At 40.1% G+C, this 24,461-nt stretch overlaps 1 long non-coding RNA gene across 1 annotated transcript; it reads right to left on the bottom strand.

Annotated features, from left to right (window-relative positions):
- Positions 1-360: 360 nt before the first annotated feature.
- Positions 361-23,970, bottom strand: LOC140562526 (uncharacterized). Its single transcript, XR_011980161.1, has 3 exons — positions 23,622-23,970; positions 21,297-21,392; positions 361-3,229 (listed from the first exon to the last, which is right to left on the bottom strand). It is a non-coding gene; the product is annotated as an uncharacterized lncRNA (long non-coding RNA).
- Between the last annotated feature and the right edge of the window lie 491 nt (positions 23,971-24,461).

Here is a 24,461-nt window from a genome sequence, read left to right as displayed (position 1 = left end):
AAATGTGGAATGGTTTTCACATTGATGGGGAAAAGACACTCCCAATATGCAAATAGCTAGTGCCAGGAGTCATTTTTATAACCAATGTTGTCACAAAGCAACTTTATATAAATCTAGCAACTGGAAAAGTGAAAAGAACATAAAGATGTATCCCAGGTGGTTGCTTTGTTGGAAGGAGATTGAAAGTAATGAAGAGGTTCCCATTAGGTAGAAACAATAAAATAGCAAATGTGGGACATCTGCTTATTACAATTTTGAAGTACAGACATACGGTAAAACTGGAGGGTAAATAAACTGGAGGCTTATTACCCTCCAGTTTTACCGTACGTCTGTACTTCAAAATTCAAAACTTCAAAACCCTCCAGTTTGCTTGTAGCATAATAACATTAAGCCAAACTCTGCAGCAGAGAAAGCAGCAATTGGCTCTTTCAGCTGTAAGCTTGATCATCATTATCCTGTATTGTTTAAAAAAAAAGCTAAAGGGGGATGCCTACATGATGCAAATTCATGACAAACACTTTGGAGACACTCTTATACACACCTAATACTCTTTAACAAGCCAACTTAACATTTGGTTATGACTAGGAAAGTAGTTCACAACTTTTCCATTGGCTACTGCCACCACCTATTTGCATTCTGGGTATGGCTTTTTCTTCTTCACTCGCCATTGTAGTCAGTTCCCCCAGGCTACCTTCCCCTACGTTTGTACTTCTGGTTTGGTGGTGTGATATATGTTACAATTTTGAACTATGTTTAATTTAATATGCTTGTTAGTAAATGCTTATATAAACAGCTAAAAAAGTATTATAGTAGTTCACACAATGCATACTTGAAATGTCATTTAACACTTAATATACTGTAATATTTCTTTTTATATTAACAGCTTACACAAAAAAACTGCACTGATGATTGATTTAATTATTTCTGTGATCATTTAATTGGTGTTTTTAAAGTGCGCTGTGCTGGGTCTGTAATGTAATGTGGATTTGTGCAATATAACATATTTAAGTAAAACTCAACTTTCCCATTGACTTTTAGCACAGCCTATTTGCCTACTTTGTATGTCTTGACACATACAAATACCAAACACTTGCAACAGAGTCTGCTATGCTATGCTATACTAAGGTGACTGCTCTGTATGAAGTCCGATATAGATACACAAAATTAAAAATGTAAATTTAGATTTAGCAGTTTACTACAAGCACACAATAAACCTGTGGATGCTTTCAGTCATTTCAAGTGCTATGATATTTCTGTAGCTGCTTTTCTTTTTTTTCCGCATTAAGCACAGACAGTGAAAACACTACAGAAATGGGTACTAAAGACATAGTGAAAGGGAGGCTGGTGGAAATGACTACACATTGGTGAGTGAAGAGTGAAGCCACACCCAGTTTTTAGGTGGTGCCAGGATCCAAGAAGGAGAGTTTTTACTTAAATAGGTTGTATTCCATTCTCAAACCCACCTTAAGTTTTTGAAGTTAAATGAATATTTTTGGATTTTAACTTTAACATCAGCATTTAAATACAAATTACTTTCATCAATTTAAAACTTTATACAATTTTCAAGTAAATACATAGGGGAAAAGAGGCTGGGATGAAAGACTACACACTGATGAATAGTAAAGAGGGGAAGTTTTTTTTTTCTTAAGTAGGTTGTGTTTCATGCAAAAATTCAAGTCAAGTCAATTTTATTTGTATAACGCTTTTTTACAACTGTTGTTGTCACAAAGCAGCTTTACATAATTAGTAAAAGACAGAAAAAAAGAAAATAAATAACATAAAATGACATGAACTCCCTCCAAGCTGGAGGAAGAAGCCTTAGAAGGAACCAAGACTCACTAGGGGGACCCATCCTCCTCTGTTCAGAACTATTTTGTAGTCAATACGGAATTTAACTGGGAGCCTGATATGGTCACATTTTCTGATATGGTCACAATGGTAGCATCAGCCAAGTCTAACATTAAGTCTGATAGTTTATGTCTAGTGTCTTTTGGACCTAAAAGGATAACCTCAGTTTTGTTACTGTTAAGAATAAGGAAGTTATGTAACATCAGGAGTTTTATACCCTTTACACAGTCCTCAACTTTCTTTAATCTAAATTTATCGTCAGGTATGGCTGATATATAGAGCTGTGTATCTGCATAACAACGGAAATTAATATAACTGAGTGTGGTAACATTTCAACACGGCCACCAAACAGGCAGCAGCGGCAGGCGGGAGAGCTGCCGGTCCGCTATGGGTGGTGGCAGGTGGGGGGGCCCGCTGGCCGGACTGGTAGGTGGCAGCTCGTTTGACGCAGGTAGAGGGGACCTCAGCGGGCAGTCTTCCAGCAGGTCGGGCTGGGTGGCCATTTACTCGGAGAAGGAAAAAAGAGAAAGAGAAAGTTAGTTCTGAGAGGAATTTTATGGAGGGCGGAGAATGTTGAGCATCCGCATCAGAGTGTGTCTGACGACTCCGGCAGGTCGGATTATAACAGTCTAATTAAAAGGAGAGAGCCAGAAGGTAACACGGACACAGGAGCACCCTGAGAACACCAGCATCTATCTGCTCCACCGTCAACAAACCTGAGTGATTGCGTGTAAGCAGCAAGACAACAGCTCCAGCATCTCCGTGTACTACAATTCCCTGGGTCCGCGAACCCCTGGACCTGCAACCCTTATCTTAGAAACATTAATTACCAAAAGCTAAACTAAACATATAAGTTTTCAGCTTAGATTTAAAGATTGAGACTGTGTCTGAGTCCCGAACATTATCTGGAAGGTTATTCCAGAGTTGGGGGGCTTTATAAGAAAAGGCTCTTCCCCCTGCTGAAGTTTTCTGAATTTTGGGCACGAGTAAGAGGCCAGCACCCTGAGATCTAAGTAGTCTTGATGGTTCGTAGTATACAATAATGATGGTTCGTAGTCAGCAATGGTTTATTCCATCGAACACCATAAGCATGCATGGAAAACCATTACACTGTAATAAGTTACTATCTATTACCATCATTACTCTCATTACTCTGATCAGTTGATTTAAAACCTGCAGATATTATAGTTAAAACCAAGAGAGACATTAAGGTAGACTGACATTAAAACCTGAAGGGTAAAGAAAAGTCTTGCTCCAGGCTTTTGCCTATACCAGTGGAGACTTCTTGGTGATCCATCATATGTGCAGGAGAGTGTGGTGCTGCTGCCTTCACTCAAAAACACACTGGCATTGTTCTGTATGATGGTGTCAGCTGTTTCACCTAAAAAGACATTACATAAAAATAATATTTAGATATTTTAATACCTTATTATAATTTAGAAAGAGTTGAGTGAATAGTATGCTGTAATCTAACATTCAACTGTTGAGTTTGTATAACCTACCAATGTTGGAAAGAAGCATGGAAACATAGAAGAAAAGTATCATGATAGGTGAGAGTGAGTTCAGATCTCCAGCATTGGACATTTTAGCAGTACTGTTTCTCTGTTGGTGTGTGTACTGTATCCTATTTTTGGCTCCACCCACTCTTAGTTCACACTTCTCATTTATCTTAGTTCTGATCTCATTTGATCTGATAATCCTGGTTCTTAAGACTTATTTGAGCAATTTGTGTGGAATTCAATATATTCATATTAAGCTACTTGTCAAAAGTTTCAGAACACCCCCATTCTTCCAGTTTTTCACCTAAAATCAAATAATGTCCAGTGACTAGACTTAGAGCTCCCCGGACTCTGCCCCCAAGCCTAAATAAGGAGCCAGGGCTTCCCTCGTTAAGTGCAACTACAAACAACTGGGACTGGGGCTTCTTAAGTCGTAGCTTTTCACTTTCTCGTTGCCATGCTCTGTTGCAACCTCTGTACCACAGCGTTCCACGGTCTGCTCAAGGGGGAAGTATACTGATCTTGTCATTGCTTGTTTGGTCTTACGTCTGTTACCCTTGTTACCCTGTATGCCCTGATAGTTAGATCCTGTTTGTTTTGTCACTGTCTTTATCTCCCTGGTTTTGCCTGAAGCCTTGCTTCATAGTCCCAGGCGATTTACTTTGCCTGGTTTGTGTAGTCAAGTTCTGCTTTTTACCTTCTGATTATAGATTAGATTGCTGTACCTCTGGTTTTGCTTGTTTGTTTTTGTTACCCCGTGTCCTGTTTTTATTAAAGTCTTGCATTATTATTTATTAAAGTCCTACCCTGCAAGTGTTTCCTTGTATTCACTGCCATGCCTGACCCGGCATGACACTCTAGAAAAAGACACTTAACAAAGGAAGATGGCATCAAAAAAATGGAAAGTAGAGAAAACTGAAGATGTCCAGTACAGGAAGAAAGACAAATCCACAACAACATCAAAAGACAAGTTTCTGAGAGTCAACCACTTCCTATCACTGTGGTCCTCAGGGCACAGTAGTAGAGTGCAGAGTCTAATATTGTGGCAGAGAACCTCTCCAGACTTTTCTTTTTTTTTTTTTTTTAAGTTACATTCACTGTAGCTTTGTCTACAGTGTATCTGTAAAGCTAGTAAGTCGGTTGGAGTAAATTTTGACCAGCTTTTGGTGTAATACTTCCCATTCGTCCTGACTTATTTGCTGAGCAGCAGGTCTGAGCCAGATAAAAGGAAGTCACCAATGGTGTCAGGCTGGACAGGTGGTCATTCTTTAACTTGTAAAAGAGTAAAGTGAAGGAATTAGTTCTGTTTTGGATTTATCTCCATAATGTGAACAAATGATCAGAGTGTGTCTATCAACTGACTAATGTAAGGGAAACAATAATTCTAAACTAAACAAGACCAAAACTGAACAAGCAACTTTTCAGCCTAGACATAAAGACTGAGGCTGGGTCCCAAACATTATCTGGAAGCTTATTCCAGAGTTAGAGGGCTTTTTCTTAAAGGCTCTTCCCCTCCTGAGTCTTTCTGAATTTTGGAAACTAGTAAGGAGCCAGCACCCTGTGACGAGATCATGTACGTCAATACAAGGTTTTTATCATTAATATGGGCTTTAAATGGAAGCCAGTGCAATGCTGATAGATGATCACATTTTCTGGTTTTAGTAACAACCCTGAATGCAGCATTTTGAATTACTTGAAGGGATAAAGCATTTCTCAGCGTACCAATGCTCCTAAGATGTTGAGAACCTGTTCTGATAATTAGAGGTTCCGTGTGTTCAGCCAAATAACAGGCGGGTGGGATTAAATGTGAAGTTCTACCATGATCGCAGGCATGTAGCCAACAGGTTGCAGGCTAGTGTGGGTGGGTATCCTCGTTCACTCAAAGAGACAGACTTGGGCAGTCATATTTTTGCCTGCTTGCAGAAGTGGAAGGGATGTGCTGCAGAACATCCTGTGTAAAACCTTTTAATATAATTCTTGCATATCATGAAGTAATGAACCTCCACTATAAATAATCTATTTTTACTCTCTTCGGTAACACTTCTGCAGAGAACTGCGGATAACTTTTGATAACTTTTAATGCAATGTGATTTGCAGATGATGATGGTCAGCAACCTGCCAAGAGGCCATCATGTGTAAGCAAGTTTTCATACTGGGAGGAGTCAAAGACACGGAAGGGCCACAATCTCTGAGCAGTGAGCTGCCGAATAAAGCAACTCTCAAATTCAGCTCATCAGATGCTCACACTGGCTCTAATTTCTAGGTCCTTCCTTGCTTTGGTCAAAATGTCAAACTTCAGAGGCATGTTATCAAAAACCTTTATTGGAATGTAAATGTGGTGCTTAGTTGGGACATTTCACTTGGGTTCTCTTGAGTCTCTGCCAAGGACATTTTCGACCTAGGCTACATACGTCTGCTATGTCCTTGCTGGAGTGTGACGTGACATGTGCAGGCGCGATGGATTTTGTTTATAGTTCTCATCCAACCACAATCATATTCGCACTTTCCGGATGGTGCAATTTCTCTGCATAGGTTTTTTTTTAAATGTAAGGAATAGAAGTAAAGATAAATGCGTGAAAATGTAAGGAGTAAAAGTAAAAAGTGGACCTATAAATAATTAATCCAGTAAAGTATAGATAACCAAAAGTAAAGAAACAAAGTACTTTGACACCTCTGATCATACTTAGAGGTGAGAAAGCTTAAGTATCAGAAGTCACACAGCTCCCTCTTCCTGTGTTTCTGCATGTTTCTGAATAAGAAGAAATGTTTTTGTACAGTGTAACTGAGTTTTCTGTCACTGTGCGCTCCATGGCACAGTAGTAGAGTGCAGAATCTAATACTTCAGCTGAGGAGATCTCCAGACTCACATTTTGTTCAGTTACACTAACTTTGAGTCGTGTAAATAAAGGGTCTGTTTGGCTTACAGAGCCTGGAAATATCCTCACCAAAAACTCTGGTCTGGATGCAGGATACTGACGATACCACTGAAGATTGTTCACCTTAACATGCTTGCAGGAGAGAGTAACTGTCTCATCTTTAAGAGCATTCATTTTATTCTTCAGTGGTGTTATTGAGAGCGCAGAACAGTTATCTGAAACTAAATAAAAACAATCACAAGAAATCAAAAGTGTTGATGAATAAAAACAGAAATCATCATTATACAGTGGGGAAAAAAGTATTTAGTCAGTCACCAATTGTGCAAGTTCTCCCACTTAAAAAATGAGAGAGGCCTGTAATTGACATCATAGGTAGACCTCAACTATGAGAGACAAAATGAGAAAAAAAATTCTGAAAATCACATTGTCTGATTTTTAAAAAAATTATTAGCAAATAATGGTGGAAAATAAGTATTTGGTCACTTACAAACAAGCAAAATTTCTGGCTGTCACAGACCTGTAACTTCTTCTTTAAGAGGCTTCTCTGTCCTCCACTCATTACCTGTATTAATGGCACCTGTTTGAACTCGTTAACAGTATAAAAGCCCACAACCTCAAACAGTCACACTCCAAACTCCACTATGGTAAAGACCAAAGAGCTGTTGAAGGACACCAGAAATAAAATTGTAGACCTGCACCAGGCTGGGAAGACTGAATCTGCAATAGGCAAGCAGCTTGGTGTGAAGAAATATACTGTGGGAGCAATAATCAGAAAATGGGAGACCTTCAAGACCACTGCTAATCTCCCTTGATCAGGGGCTCCACGCAAGATCTCAGCCCATGGGGTCAAAATGATCAGCATGAACAGCCCCAAAACATCACTGCTCTAGAGGAGATCTGCATGGAGGAATGGGCCAACATACCAGCAACGGTGTGGGCCAACCTTGTGAAGACTTACAGAAAATGTTTGACCTCTGTCATTGCCAACAACGGATATATAACAAAGTATTGAGATGAACTTTTGTTATTGACCAAATACTTCTTTTCCACCATTATTTGCCAATAAATTCTTTAAAAATCAGGCAATGTGATTTTCTGGGTTTTTTTCTACCTATGATGTCAATTACAGGCCTGTCTTATCTTTTTAAGTGGGAGAACTTGCACAATTGGTGACTGACTAAATACTTTTTCCCCCACTGTATATGACTTAATTATATTTACCAAGTATTATCATAAACACAGCCAGAGAGTACAGAAACATCATGGTGACTACAGTTCAGATAATGAGGAGAGACTTGGGTGCTAGTTCATGTAAAGACATGTAAAGACTTCTCCTCCATTTGTCAGTGTCTCTGTTATAAGGACAGAGGAATGCAGTTCAGAGTAATATTACAGTATTCATTTTTTAAGATAGCTAGTCTCACTCTGTGCTCCTACATTTGTCAGTGTGTCTGTTATAAGGAATGTAGTTCCATAAACACTTTTGCTTCAAAAGTATTCAACCCCATTAAAAGATATTATAATTTGTGAATTAAATAAAGGTGTCTCAAATAGTTTGAGCAATGCCATAGAAGAACCACTTTTGGTTCCATAAATAACCATACAAAAGAGCTAGAAACAGTGACAAACAAACAGGACCTAAATAACAGGGCAGAAAAGGAAACAAGGAGAAAAGTCAAGTCAAGTCAGACCAAACATGAAAATAGCAAGATCAATGTACTTCCTCTTTGAACAGACTGTTGCCACAGCTCTAATTTACGACAATGAGAGACTGAAACGCCTCGGCTTATGAAGCCCCAGTCCCAGGTGTTTGTTGTTTGTTTGACGAGAGAAGCAAGTTGTTTATCTCTGTGTTACTGAGATCATTTAAAGGATGATGAAATAGAATTGCCTTCTCATAAATTATGTTTAACACTGATAGGCTGGGTATAGCAAATCCATTTCCTAAATATCTTATCTTACCCAATAATAACAGACAAGTACAAAATATGTCAACTCATTTACAGTTACGAAGCTTAGGACAAGTCATTAGGGGGAAATGAGTATCTAGTTTTTGTCCCTTAATGCAATTACAATTACAAACATCTTCACTTCTACTTCTAAAGATCATGAGACAGGTGCTTGTAGAACTGCAGGGATAGCAATGAACTGAAAAAGTGAACAAACGTCTTCAAACATATAACAGAAGAATTATGACAACAAGAGAAAAGAAAACTGCCAACCAGTAACAGTGGGGAACATTGTGAATGAAGTAAACCATACAACAGAAGAGGTTTTTAGGTTTAGTATATTCAGTGTTCAACCAACACTCAATTCTGCTTGAAAGTCATGAAAAGTCACTGTATCAGTGATATAAAACATTTCAAATGTTTAAATATGTCTAATACTGTAGCAGAGGAGATCCAATATTTTACCCTGTTTGATTGAAATGAAGGAAGAAGTCTGACAGATTGTTGTTTGTGAGGTGAAAAGTGATTTGACCAGTGGATAAAAATCATCAGCAGAAATTCTGGTCCAGAGTTGATCTATTCTAATAAGAGCTTGGCGATACTAGTAAGGATCAGTGGGGATTCATCGTACATGCAGGACAGAGTGGCGTTGCTGCCTTCCCTCAAAACACCCTGGTTTATTACTGGATTTCTTGTGAAGCTGTTTTGTGACATCAGTTGTAAAAAGTGAGATGATTGTAGTGAGTGTGAGTTCAGATCTCCATCATTAGACAATAATAGCAGTTTTGTCCTTTTGTTGGTGTATGTACTTTACATCTTCTACATCTACCCACTCCTAGTGCACAACAATACTCACTCATTCCTACTCTCATCTCTAATCTCACTTCATCAGATAATACAGACATTGATTGAGGTCTGTGTTTACACAATCCTTTCAATTAAACCACAAGCTTCTCAAGAAGAATCTAACAGAAAGTACAGGCTCTTTCACAGGAGTTGTCTGTTTTTTGTTTTATTAACTGAAAAACTAATGTCCGGTAACTAAGAGCTTCCCAACGTGCTAATCATATAGCTATAATCAAAGAGCAGCAGCAAATACTGGATCAAAGACACAGCTGAGACCTCTGCAGATGGTTTGGACACTACCCTCATCCTTGTAACTGTATAAAAGGAATCTCCAGGACTGTAGTTCACTTTTTTATGGTCACAGCATCACACATCATATCTCAGAAATTGAGATTGATTCCTTCTGTTTTCCACTTACAGTTAATTTGAAAAAGAATGTTAATTTAGGACAAACATATTAAACTTTACTTACTGTATTTTTATTTTAATGAAATGTTATTTTATTAAACTGTCTCCTAGTAACTGTAAGTAAGTCTGCTCTCTTTTGGCAGATTTTAGACATTTCATCTCTGAGTGTTTAAAACATCAAGTAGGTTACATGTGATTGTATTTAGTGTTTTTTGAACACCACTACAACCATACTGGACTAGCTCACAATGCACAATTCGCAACAGTAACTCTCTCTTATTTAATCGCATATCTCAGTGGATATGTTATGTTATAGGGGGATTTAAATTACAGTTCACATAATATCCAAAGAAAGTGAGCTTTTGTCTATTCATGACAAAATATGGATGTATAATGTATATTCAGTTATATTCATGTATGTTTTCTTTCTTCTTTTATATTAAATACATTTAAGAATATTCAGTCTTCTGGGTGAAATTATCAACATGAATATTAATAAATTATTGATTGAGACTGCTAAAGCAATACTCAAGTGGTTTAAGGGAAAATGTGTAAATGTATTGGAATGGCCTAATTAAAATTCAATTGTGAACCTGTGGTCAGACTTAAAGACTTGTTCACTAGCGGAAACCATTCAACTTGATAGAGCTGGAGCAGTTTTGCCTTGAGCAATGGGCAAAAATCCCAGTGGCAAGATGTGGCAAGCTCATAGAGCAGCAAAATGTGGCTGTACAAAGCACTGACTTTAGAGGAGTGAATAGTTATGTATAAGGTTTCTGTTTTGTCATATTTGATGTTTGCAAAACATATATATTAAATGTTCAAAGTTCTAGGCATGTTCTGTAACTGAAATGCTAAATAAAGTGTATACTATAAAATGAATACTTTTGCAAGGCACAATACAAAGTTCATGTGTAAATGATATGAATGATGAATGAAAAATATATGGAACTGAATGATATCACTGCATAAGTATACTACGCATCCATGTCTTGAAAATATTCCAGGAATAGGACAAAATGTGTGTGCCCAGCTTGATTTGTATCATTTATCTTCTATATGTGTATTCAGTTTTCATTTAGTGCAAACTGTATTACTGGCTGAAATTATTTTCAGAGAGGGTACGAGCAGATAGTGTGGTTTAAATATTACTTTGATCTCCTGTGTTCAAAACAAACAGAAGGTGTGAGTTTTTGTAAAGCTTCTCAGAGACTTTGTATCACTGGGCTACATCTCTAAGAGCACAGTAGTAGAGAGCTGTATCTGACTGTCTTATTTCTCCAACAGTGAGCTCAGTGGATGAACTGGATGTAGTAGACTGAAATCTACGGTCTGCAGAGTGGCTACCACCCTGTGACCAAGCGCCTCTATAAAGTAAAAACTGTATAGCTCTGTTAGAATACTGTCTGTACCAGTAGAGCAGAACATATTGACTGCTTGAATCATAAGAGCATTTTAGTGTAACAGGTTCTCCCTCTTTTATAGCAACATCAGTCTTCTAATCTGGTCCAATTTGATCAGCTGCAAACACACCTGAAAGAAAATTATAATTGAAATATTTTAAAACAGTATAAAAACTAAATTTTCCAAATATTTAAGCGCATGGTTGATAGATTTATAGTGACTACCTGATGCCATGATGAAAATTATGAGGAGGTTTCTCTTCATTGTGTATATAATCAAATGAAATCAGAAGTGTGTTTAGGCTCTCAGTGTTGTAATGATTTGTGTGTTAGTGTGAGTCTCTCTGAAGTGCAGTTAGTAGAAACTAAAACAGGAAACTCCTACTCTGGGGAGATGCTCCACTGTGCTTTCTGTGTTTGAGGAAGTGTAATTCACCACATAAATAAATTAACCACAAGCAAAGTCAACAGCAGAAAATCATACAATATTTTTTCAACTCAATATATTTAAACATTAAAAAAGGAAACAAGCAGGTGCTTTATATGCATACTTTTGATATGTATCAATATTTTGTAAAAGGTGTGACAACACAGCAAAATCTCATTTGTGTGAATTTTGCTGGGCATCCTGCATATAAACACTCAAATTCAAATGTTTGGGCACTCCTGTTGTTTTTTGAAAAAAATATATATAAACAAAACATCTGCAGCTAATTATCCTTAAAAAATAACATTTATTCCTTTAAATTGTCATGTTGCCATGAACATTTAAATTGTCTGTTACTTAAATTGAATAGTATTAAAATAAATAGTATTTTTGGCATGTAGAAATGTTTGGATATCCTTTGCTCTTGCAGTTTCCAGTGTCTGAAATGTCATTAAGAAATAGCAGTTAAGAGGAACTGTGTGTAATGACTGGCTTGGTCAGACAGGACGGGTGAACACTCGCAGGGGCGGTGCCATGCAAGAATGCTTTAATAAGCCTGCGGGCATGGCGACGGGGACCTGACAGTACCCAAACACACACCCCCCTCCCCCGAGGAGCATGAACAACCACGGAGGAACCCCGCCAGCCAGGCGTGCCGAGATGTGACCGCCAAAGACACAAGGGCGCAGCACTGGGGCCGCCTTGGCCGGAACTTGGCAGCCAGAACTTAGGCAGCCGGCACCGCTCGCCTTGGGACAGTTACGGGTATCACCGCCTGACCAGACCTTGAAACTGGGGCAGCTGGCACTGCTTGCCTGATAGGAGGTGCAGATGCCACTGCCAGGACATGAACAGAGTGGGGACATGAACTGGAGCAGGGACCACGGGCGCCGCCGTGACTGGAACCGAGGCGCTGGGCGCCGCCGTGACTGGAACCGAGGCGCTGGGCGCTGCCGTGAGATTTATTTGTATAGTGCTTTTTACAACTGTTGTCATCTCAAAGCAGCTTTACATAATTAGTAATTAATAAAAGACAGAGACAAAAAAAACGTAACGTAAGACAACGTAAGACATGAAGGATCAAAGACAAAGCCAATGGCGACAGTGGCAAAGAAAAACTCCCTCAGAGCTGGAGGAAGAAACCTTGGGAGGAACCAAGACTCACAAGAGGGACCCATCCTCCTCTGGTCAGAACTATTTTAACATTATTGATAAAAATGACCAGATACAACAGATAGTTAATAGTGGTGATGTTAATAGTGGCAGATAGTTACGAGTCCATTTAGATTTTAACATTAAACAGGTAGCAGTGGTAGGAGGGTGTGCCGCTGGTCTGTTATGGATGGTGGTGAGGGGGCCTGATGGTCAGATTGGTAGGTGGCAGCTGGTCTGATGCAGGTAGAGGGGACCTCAGAGGGCAATCTTCCAGCAGGTCAGGCTGGGTGGCCATTTACTCAGAGAAGGTAAAAAGAGAGTTAGTACTGGGAGGATTTTATGGAGGGCAGAGAATGTTGAGCAGTATCAGAGTGTGTCTGACGACTCCGGCAGGTCTGACTATAACAGCCTAATTAAAAGGAGAGAGCCAGAAGGTAACACAGACATGGGAGCACCCTGAAAACGCTAGCGTCCATCTGCTCCACCGTCCACAAACCCAAGTGATCACGTGTAAGCAGCGAGACGACAGCTCCAGCATCTCAGTTCACTACAATTCCCTGGATCAGCAAACCCCTGAACCTTTATCTAAGGGGAAACATTAATTACCAAAAGCTAAACTAAACAGATGAGTTTTTTTAGCTTAGATTTAAAGATTAAGACTGTGTGAGTCCCAAACATTATCTGGAAGGTTATTCCAGAGTTGGGGGGTTTTATAAGAAAAGGCTCTTCCCCCTGCTGAGGTTTTCTGAATTTTGGGAACGAGTAGGAGGTCAGCACCCTGAGATCTAAGTAGTCTTTATGAGATCTATATATAGTCTTTATATATTCGTAATATGTGCTAAGATCCCGCAGGTACTCAGGAGCAAGGCCATGTAGGGCTTTATATGTTAATAGAAGACTCCGAAGCAACGGGGGGCCAGCCCGTTGCAGAACACGGCGACCAGTGCAGCGTGAACCAAACCCACTACGTGCGGCTAGGGAGCGCAACTCCAGCACATAGTGGGCTACCGACCTGTCGTCCTGCTCCAGCCACAGCAGCAGGTCGCCCGGCGTTAGCCCCCCTCGGGGATGCTAAAACACCACCTTGAAGTGCTTCAGGTACTCGCGCTAAGCTCCTTCCAGGTGGCAATGGCCCAATCCAGAGCTTCACCAGGCGATTTTCTCCTGGTCAGTGCCGGTTCCTTGGCAACTTAAATATACCGAGCACTGAAACAAGAACCCCTTGCAAAGCTCCGGATCGCCAGAATACGTATCCGGTTTGTCCATCAGATGTGGACTAGTGACATGGCAGGGAGAAAAAAACAGCTTTGTGAGCCCTTGGATGTCACCCTCTAGTTGGGTGACCTTTTGCTGCTGACCCATTTGTTGCTGCGCCAGGTGGCCAACAGTATCCGACACACTCTGCAGAGTGTGGTGCTGCTGCCCCAAGACTTGTCCTTGGACGCGAACAGCCTGATTCAAGGCACTCATCCCCGCTCTTCAGGGGTTTAAGGCCAAGAATTCTGTCATGACTGGCTAGGTCAGACAATGATGGGTAAACACTCGCAGGGACAGTGCGATGCAAGAATGCTTTAATAAGCAACAAAAACAAGGGTAAACAAGAAAATGCAGCAATAATACAGGGCAAACTGAGAAACAAAACAAACATGGGCAACACAAAACGCACACCTGAGGCTGGTGGAAACCTAGGGAGCTCAGCTTAAACGGGGAAAATGAACAGGGAGGAATAACAAGAACTTAAACTACTGGCCGTGCCAGCGGAAATACGGGAGATAATACAAACAGTGCTCGTCAGGCACAACAAAACTTACTCGCCATGACTACGGAGCTTTCAGATCAGTCGCCGAACCCAAGAGGCGACCCAGAACAAACCAGAGCAATAGTACTCTCCTGAGCGGTGATAGCCGAGTAGAGAACCTCATAAAGAACTAGGCGCTTGACTACGTAAACCAGATGCAGGCGCCAACTCAACAGGTTGGCTCAGAACAGTATATTCTCGGCAGTGAGAATACTCGCGCTAGCTCCCTAAATACCCCAGCCTCAGATGAAACGAATTAACAAAACCAATGAACATTAATCGACACAGTGAACATGAAACAGAGTCCGTAAAGTCAAACGTAAACGTGAGTGTCAAAATAAGAGTCCTCATGAGAGCCTGCAGGCTACGGCTCGGGACCGCCCCTGGGGCGGGCACGGCGACGTGGACCTGACACTGTGGAGGTCAATTAAACATTTTACTTTTTATAATTTCAGGCGTTTGGGTCTGATTGTGTTGTAATTACACATATAATTAATTATGTAGAGGTCCTCCTAATGTCTAAAAAGGATATAATCTTCAGAGAATGCAGTAAATTTTATTCAGTTAAATCATAGAAAGTAACAGAGGAATAAAAAAACTATAGAAAAAGTAAGTGTATAATACTTGGATGGATTTAAAGGATTTCTGTACTAATTACTGATAAAATGTGGTCTTTTTGTACTTGTACAAGTACTTTGTACTTTGTACTTTTAATTAGTTCATTGGGTAAACATCCACAGTGCATGCTAGAAAAAGTAAATGAACCTCTTTCCCTGTTTACTGTACCTGTGTATGTTGTATTTATCATAGTGAACAACTGCTGATGTTTGAATTCAGCTGCAAAACAAACATACCCCTTCCTTTATTTCTCATATCTTAATTGCTATGAAGCCCTTTTACAAACACGGTACAATTAAAAACCATGATATAACATTTGTGAGAACCTTGTGGCAAATAATTCAATTTAGCTAGGTTAGCATTAGCTAGGTTAAGCTTTGCAAACTGTTGCTACAATTGCTGCTGCTAAGCAAACCAGTTGTGATTGTCACAAACACTGACAAAAGGGACAAAACATACTGATAAATTTTTGGAAAAGTTAAAATGTTAAAATAAGTCAATGTTACCCACACATCAAGCAGGAAAAGAGAAACATCTGCATCCTTTTTCCTGTCTTTCAATGTGTAGAGGTCCTTCCACCATCCAAATACACTATGAGTGTTTACACATGTCTTTATCCTTGCTTACGTTTTTTTTACGTTTACGTTTGGCTTTCGTTTGACAGATTTTCATTTTTAGCTGTTTGTCAGCCATGTCTTTTTAACAGTGCATGTAGTTCAACACCTAGCATGTACCAAAGCCCCTTTGCTTCCCCCATTCTGTGCATGAGCATGAATGTCCCTTGCATAAATGCCCCCTGTTGCTGATTAGCTGGAATTGTATTGAATCTGTAGTGATCTTGTGACGTATTTACACTCCAAATCAAACACTTGTAATTGAACCATGAAATTGTAATGAATTATGTCTGACATATATATAACTTACTCTGATTGCATGTTGTGTCATTATCCATCTGTGTAGTAAAGTGCTATCCCATCTGTTTTGCAGTATTTGAGCAAATCTGTACAGAATTTATATTCTTGTATACACTTCAGAATTCATTGTGCTACTTCTGTTAGCAGTCACATCATCAATAAACACCACTGATACCTTTCCTTGTCATAACACTGTGTTACAGGGGAACTATTTTAAGTATTCTTAAACATTTGAAATGTACTTGAATTAAAATTAAATCACATTTATTTATCTAAAGATTTTTACCTTAATACAGCGAATCCCTGTTTTCTGTCCTGGATTCTTGCTGGAAATTAAGGAAGCAGCTAATGTAATTGATTGGCCTGGTAGTGTCTAAATACAAAATCCAGCAATAAAAGCAGGATTTAAGGTCCAGATTTGAAAACCTGTCAAACTTCTACTAACTGACATATTGAAAATTGTCTTTACAAATACTAATGACGCGATTTTGTACTAGTGCACAAGTGGAAACTGTAGCATAAAACCTAGGCAGTAAAAACAGTAGAAATGTTTTTCTTCTCCTTAAAGAAAGAATGTGTAAGCCTTTATTTCATTTCACTAAGATTTTGTTTTTTGCAGTGTGTCCCCTAATGCAATTACCACAACATCTCCACTGTTACTGTGTTACTGTTAATATGGGAAGCTGACAAAATCACACAGCTCCCCCTTCCTGCTGTGTTTTAAGATAAGATAAGATAATCCTTTATTAGTCCCGCAGTGGGGAAATTCTCAGTGTCACTGCAGAAAGGGATAGCATGACACTCAGTTACAAAAATGTAGATAAATAATTTACACTATATACACAATATAAATAAGAATTTAAAAAGCAATAACAATATTATTTACAGCAAATGACTCTTAATTTCACATGGGGGGGGGGGGGGTATTGAACATAGTATTTTTGCATTGAGGGATCTCTGTTCCCTAAACATGTGTGTGTGTAGTTTAAATGTGTGTGTATGTGGTCCAGGTATAAGAGTCCACACTCTCGATGTTCATACCCTGGATGTTCACTGATGGAGGGGGGTGTCTGCACCTGCGGAAATCCACCACCAGTTCTTTGGTCTTTCCTGTGTTTATCTGAAAGTGGTACTGCAGACACCAGTCCACAAAGTCCTGAATCAGTTCTCTGTACTTGCTGTCCTCCTCATTGGTTATGAGGCCGACGATCGCTGAGTCATCAGAGAACTTCTGGTCGGTGAGCTGTACATGAAGTCAGCAGTGTACAGGGTGAAGAGGAACGGTGCCAAGACCATTCCTTGAGGGGCTCCTGTGCTGCTGACCACCAAGTCAGAGACACAGTCCCGTGCCCTCACATACTGTGGTCGGTTGGTGAGGTAGTCCAGTATCCAGTTCGACAGGTGACTGTCCACTCCACAATGTGCCAGCTTGTCCTTTAGGAGCCCTGGCTGTATGGTGTTAAAAGCACTGGAGAAATCAAAGAACGTGATCCTCACAGTGCTGCCAGGCTTCTCCAGGTGAGAAAGAGCTCTGTGTAGAAGATAGATGACAGCATCATCTACCCTGACACCAGGCTGGTAGGCAAACTGAAGAGGGTCCATGGATGGGCTCACCAGAGGGCGGATGTGTTTGAGGACCAGCCTCTCCAGTGACTTCATCAGATGAGAAGTCAGTGCCACCGGCCTGTAGCTATTTAGGTCCTTCGGGTGCTGTGTTTTGGGCACAGGTACCACACAAGATGTTTTCCACAGCTGTGGTACTCTTCCCAGTTTCAGGCTCATGTTGAACATATGCTCAACTACCCTGCACAGCTGATCTGCGCAGGACTTGAGGAGCCTGGCAATGATTCCATCAGGACCTGTAGCTTTCTTTGTCTTGATCTTCCTCAGCTCATTTCTCACCTGGGTTGTTGTGAAGGACAGGTTGGAGCAGGGGGGCTGGGTGCTGGAATGGGAGGTTGGTGCTACCAGACGATGAGCCAGTGGGGGATGGCTGTGAGCTAAAAGTTGTGAGAAAGGGGGGAGGACAGCATGATGGTAGTGCTACTGAGTGGGGATACAGCAGGGGTGTCTGTGTAGGGGGAGGGCTAGGTGATTGATCAAATCTGTTGAAAAATAGATCAAGATCATTCACCCACATTTGGTCCCCCGCCACCTGGGAGTTGGACTTTGAACTGCTACACCACTACTACACATCTTAAGACTTAAGACTCTAAGACAGAATGTTTGAATAAAAAGCTGATGAATAAGAAACTTCAGTTTCTCCAGTCCTCCAGTAAGAAACTTTTACTTTACTTTAACTTTTACTAAATATTTATCTGGTTATTAACGTTTCATTGGTTCACTCAGGCGGTGTAATAGTTAAGATGTAGAGTTAAGTTTGAAATGCTCTTACACTGGGGCTGCCTTTGTGCATTTTTTAACTCTCCTGTAAGTGTTAATGTCGAAGCATTTCTAATTAGCAAGCAAAACATGCGCAATGTCACCAACCAAATTCCTATTAAATTAGTTGGGAACTAATTTGGTTGTTGATTTTAGTTCAATTAGTCATTGCACTCCTATTCAAGTTCTCAGATCAGGTCCTATAAGTTCCTCAACATACAGTGGGGCAAAAAAAGTATTTAGTCAGCCACTGATTGTGCAAGTTCTCCTACTTAGAAAGATGAGAGAGATCTGTCATTTTCATCATAGGTACACTTCAACTATGAGAGACAAAATAAGGGAAAAAATCCAGGAAAAAACATTGTAGGATTTTTAAAGAATTTATTTGTAAATTATGGTGGAAAAGTATTTGGTCAATAACAAAATAACAATAACAAAAGTTCAACTCAATACTTTGTAACATAACCTTTGTTGGCAATTAGGTCAGACGTTTCCTGTAAGTCTTTACCAGGTTTGCACACACTGCAGCTGGTATTTTGGTCCATTCCTCCATGCAGATCTCCTCTAGAGCAGTGATGTTTTGGGGCTGTTGCTGGGCAACATAGACTTTCAACTCTCCACAAATTTCCTATGGGGTTGAGGTCTGGGGACTGGCTAGGCCACTCCAGGCCTTGAAATGCTTTTTACCGAGCCACTCCTTCGTTGCCCGAGCGGTGTGTTTGGGATCATTGTCATGCTGGAAGACCCAGCCACGTCCCTTCTTCAATGTTCTCTCTGATGGAAGGGGGTTTTGGCTTAAAATCTCACGATACATGGCCGTACGTTCACGATACGTTCATTTGTCCTTTAACACAGATCAGTCGTCTTTTTCCTTTTGCAGAAAAACAGAAACAAAGCATGTTTCCTCCCCCATGCTTCACAGTAAGTATGGTGTTTTCGGGATGCAACTTAGCATTCTTCTTCCTCCAAACACGTCAAGTTTTTACCAAAAAGTTATATTTTGGTTTCATCTGACCACATGATATTTTCCCAATACTTTTCTTGATCATCAAAACTTCAGACGGACCTGGACATGTACTCGCTTAAGCAGGGGGACACGCCTGGCACTGCAGGATTTGAGTCCATCTCAGCGTAGTGTGTTACTGATGGTAGCCTTTGTTACTTGGTCCCAGCTCTCTGCAGATCATTCATTAGGTCCCTCCATGTAGTTCTGGGATTTATGTTCACCATTCTCATGATCATTTTGACCCCATGGAAAAGATCTTGCGTGGGGCCCCAGATCGAGGGAGATTATCAATGTCTTCCATTTTCTTACAGTTGCTCCCACAGTTGATTTATTCACACCAACCTGCTTGCCTATTGTAGATTCACTCTTCCCAGCTTGGTGCAGGTCTACAATTTTCTTCCTGGTGTCTCTTTGGTCTTGGCCATGGTTAGGTTTGAAGTCTGAGGCTGCGGACATGTGTCTTTTTATACAGATAACGAGGTCAAACAGGTGCCATTAATACAGGTAACGAGTGAAGGACAGAAGAGCTTCTTAAAGAAGTTACAGGTCTGTGAGAGCCAGAAATAGCCAAAAATGGTATTTTTTTATTTTGTCCCTCATAGTTGAAGTGTACCTATGATGAAAATGACAGATCTATCTAATTTTTCTAAGTAGGAGAACTTGCACAATCAGTAGCTGAGTAAATACTTTTGTGCCCCAATGTAATTACATCCAAACATTGCCAGTAAATCTAAAAATGCTCAATTCTGATTAAGTTTAAAAGAAAAAAAAAGGTCCAGATTTGAAAACCTGTCAAACTTCTACTTACTGACATATTGAAAATTGTCTTTACAAATACTAATGGCGCGATTTTGTACTAGTGCACAAGTGGAAACTGTAGCATAACACCTAGGCAGTAAAAACAGTAGAAATGTTTTTCTTCTCCTTAAAGAAAGAATGTGTAAGCCTTTATTTCATTTCACTAAGATTTTGTTTTTTGCAGTGTGTCCCCTAAAAAAACATTAGTGGACTAAAACATCACTTTGATGACCAATTACCTTTTCAGTGCAACTACAGCATGAGTAGATAAGTAAAGTGTAGAATAAAGTTGTGATAAATTGCTGTGATTATCCTGTATTTAGCAGTTAAATCCATGTGGTAATCCATTATTTATTTCAGTGTTACTCTGTGATACTGAGCTCTGCTGAAGCAAGATTGGACTAAAGAATCACTGTGATCATTTATTTATCTCAGTGTTACCGAGGTCTGCTAAGCGAGATTAGATTAAAGATTGATACCTTCACATTTCATTCCTATAATGTCAGGTCCTGTCAAAAAATATGTTAGATTGGTCCTCTACAATGAGTCTACCTATTATAGACTATTTAAGGCCAATACTGATCACCTGCTGACTGAACTCTTCTGAATGGCATTTTTGGGTAATTATTCAGTACAGTGAAGTGCAATTCCATCTATTTTGCATTTGATGTGAATCTGTGCAGAAATTATAGCTGTATTAAAGCTTCAGAAGCTACATCTCTTAGCAGTCACATTATCAATAAACCCCACTGGCCCAGTTTGAATTGCAGCTGTATATGCCTCAACACATGCATGTCATAACTATGCATCCTGGGACATTCTGAAAAAGTCTAGAATGGGCATCCTCTGGGCTTTATTGACCTTAAAGCCCAGTTTACACCAGAAAAACTCATCAGTAAACCCCCTGCTGGACTATGCAGTGTGATCACATGGCTATGTGCATCAAAATATGCTTTAGCTCTAGGGACAGATGGCAGGGACAGTGCATTTTTACAGATTGTGGTTCCAGGCAGGAACACAATTTTTATATTATATATATAAAATATATAATATTTTTATGTATATTATATTGTGTTGTATGTAGCTGATTAATGATGTTGAGAATGGTTTCAGCTCAAAGGTTGTGAATGTGATGCCTTAATAGCTCCAGGAATGTTCTTTTATGTTCCTAGTTATTAGTTGTTAGTATTAGGCACAAGATGATGGTTGGTCTTTCAAAGCAAAGTTTGATATCATAGCCTGAGAACTGAGGAAACTTGATAATCAAATTGCAAATGTCAAACAGCTCCCCCTTCCTGAAAAAAGTGTTTCAAATAACAAGAAAGGTTTATGTATAATGTAGCTGGGTTTCCTGTCACTGCAAGAGTACCTCGCTGCAGAAGGCAGGGCAATCTCCGGTGTGAGACGGCTCCACGCTGGGGCAGGAAGTCACGTGATCTCCAATATGGGGCCGGAAATGGGTATACTTCATGTGTAATAGAATGGGAGTGAAAAACAGTGAAACTGTTTCAGTGAAACAGTGAAAAATTAAAAACAGTAACTATCCACTTTATGACTTTAATTTTGGAAAGTAATAATGATGTATTTTGAAAGCAAAAAAAAACGTACTTATATTTTTTATTCAGTAAATGGGGTAAAGTTTATGCAGTCAGGGATTCAGCATAATTGCTATTGTGCACTGACTGGTTGGTTGGATTCTGGAGTTACAGCCAGTGCACGCTTAAAAGCTTTACAATTATGTCTGCAGTACCGAACCAATTGAAAATTTTCTGTGTCAAAAAAACTGTTACTGTAGTAATGAACTGTAGAAATGTGTATATACAAATTGGCACGGGGGACAAAGCACTGTAACATGATCTATATGGAACGAACGTTTTTTTATACACACACACACACACACACACACACACACACACACACACACACACACACACAATAGAATGAAAGTTGTATGGAATCAATGTTGATATATATGGAATGAACGTTGATCTATATAGAATGAAAGCTGATGTGTATTAAATGAACGCTGATATACATAGAATGAACAATTTCTAAATCTAAAGAATTCAGCCTTTTCATCCTAGAGAGGCCAACCAGGAGCTCATTCGGTCTTTCGTCATCTCATCCCTCACAGTAGTACAAAAAAAAATAATACAAGTTTAAAAATAGAAATACTGAATATTTACACGTGAACTTATACTATACATATACACACACATCTAACAATCTGAATGTTTACATTATTTACTAAAGACACTGGATGGGTGTGAATTCAGGTGTAGTGTGGGTGGGGAAAAGTCTTTGTGGGTGCTGTGTGACTGTGCATAGGGTTTCCAGTTGTAAGTGCAGAGTGTGTTTGCATGGTGAGGCGGTGTGATGATACAGATGAGGTCCATAGTCCACAAGCTATTGTTCATTCAGCAGCCTACTTGCTTGAGGATAGAAGCTGTTTCTGAACCAACTGGATTTGGTCTTCTAGCTTCTGTACCTGCTGCCGCTGGGCAGCTGTGAGAACAGGTAGTGGCTTGGTGGGTGGAGTCCTTAATAATCCTCCTTAACTTCCTCAGACAGCGGCTGGTGTATAAATCCAGAACCTCCTCTTTGTGGACTGTCTCATCACCATTGGAGATCAGTCCCACGAAGAGGGCTGAGCACACATCCCTGGAGGTCAGTGAGGAGGACGTGATGCTGCCCTTCCTTACCAACTGCTGTCGTCCCGTCAAGAGGTTCAGTGGATCTGTTCCACCTGTATGCAAATTGCCTGCCTGCCTCTCAAAGCACTTGCCCATGATAGGGATTAAAGCAACCGGGCACCAGTCATTTAAGCAGGTAACGCTGGCCATCTTTGGAACAGGGACAATGCTGGCCAGTTTGAACCATGCTGGCATGACTGAGAGCAAGAGAGGTGTCTACAAAGACTTCAGATTGAGGAGTCAGTGGAGGGCTTTTTGCGTCCGTCGGAAGGGGGGGGGGTAGCAACATTCAGTGCAATAGAAGTGACATACAAACACACAATTAACAAAAAGCTACAGAGACTAGGGGGAGCTCACAACACGACAGCCATGCTCGGTGCCGTCTTGGAATAGATGTCGAGAACAAAATCTAATTCACACAAACCAATTAACTACAGCATGGCTTTGTGCTTTTGCATATCGACTGACCAACGAGTTCCCAAAAGAGTCTGTAGTTCAGTGTTGTTGGGGTTTAAGTTTAAGGGCTGCCATTCATGACAAAACACCATTCCGCATGTATCAGCATTCATTCTATATCTGTCAGCGATAATTCCATATATCAGCGTTCATTCTATATATAAATATTACTGTTCATTTAATATATATATATATATATATATATATATATATATATATATATATATATATATATATATATATATATATATATATGTCTCATTGTTCATCCCATATACATCACTGCTTATTCCATATACGTAGATACATCATTAGCCTGATTCATATCCATGTCAAAATTATTTCTTGAACATGAACTATATCAAACTGTCATGATCCACACGGTCTGACAATGAGGGAGAACACTCGCAGGGGATGGACCAAAGCGAGAGGTTTATTGACAACAATAAACAGCAAAACCAAAAACAAAGCAGCAAATGTTAACGGGGAAAATGGGGTAAACAGGTACAACAAACAACTGCACTCGTCAAGCGCTCTGAACTTACGAGACGTGAGTGCGTGAGAGATCAGCCGCCAAACTCTGAAGACCGAACCGGTCTGATGGTGGGGCTAGCTTCCGTGAATCACTAGCGCATGCGTAGCTCATTACCTGAGCTCTTGACTCTGAGTACGTGTAGTGAGATAGCTCCGTAGGCTAAAGCTAGCTGCGGCTGGAAAGGTCCACCTGATTCCATAAGCTCCAATGAATCAACCAGTAAACACAGAGTACAACAGAGCCGCTGAGTACCATGAGTACTATAGCTGCACTAAGTGCAATCCTCTGCAACCGGCAGCTGACACTAGCCCTACTTAAATACACCAGCCCACAGGTGTAACACATTAACCAAACTATGAACGGGCATGAGACACAAACACAACAACACAAGCTGGCGACGGTGAATATCAAAACAAGAGTCTGTGTCAACATAAAAGTCCCGAACATAACATAACCATGAAGGGGGAGTTCATGATTGCCTGTGAGCCGCATCCCGGGACCGCCCCTGGGGCGGGCGCAGCGGCACGGGCATGACGTGACACTCGTGGACGTGACACTCCCTACACGCCCATTTCTCACCATCAGGTGTGACTGACCCAACCATGGGATATTAACATCAGTTTAAAATATTAAAGGAAAGGGACAAAATATATGTTTCCAGCATGAGTTGTATCCTTGATCTGCTATATGTGTATTCACTTTTCATTTAGTGCAAACTGTATTACTGCATGCAATTATTTTCAGAGAGAGGGTAAGAGCAGATAAGCAGTGTGGTTTGAATATTACTTTGATCTTCTTGTGTTCAAAGCAAACAGAAGATGTGAGTTTTTGTAAAGCTTCTCAGAGACTT

This window comes from Salminus brasiliensis, chromosome 9, assembly GCF_030463535.1.
Source record: "Salminus brasiliensis chromosome 9, fSalBra1.hap2, whole genome shotgun sequence".
Classification (NCBI taxonomy): domain Eukaryota; kingdom Metazoa; phylum Chordata; class Actinopteri; order Characiformes; family Bryconidae; genus Salminus; species Salminus brasiliensis.
Note: the sequence above shows the minus strand (reverse complement) of the source record. Positions and strands in the feature narration are given on the sequence as shown.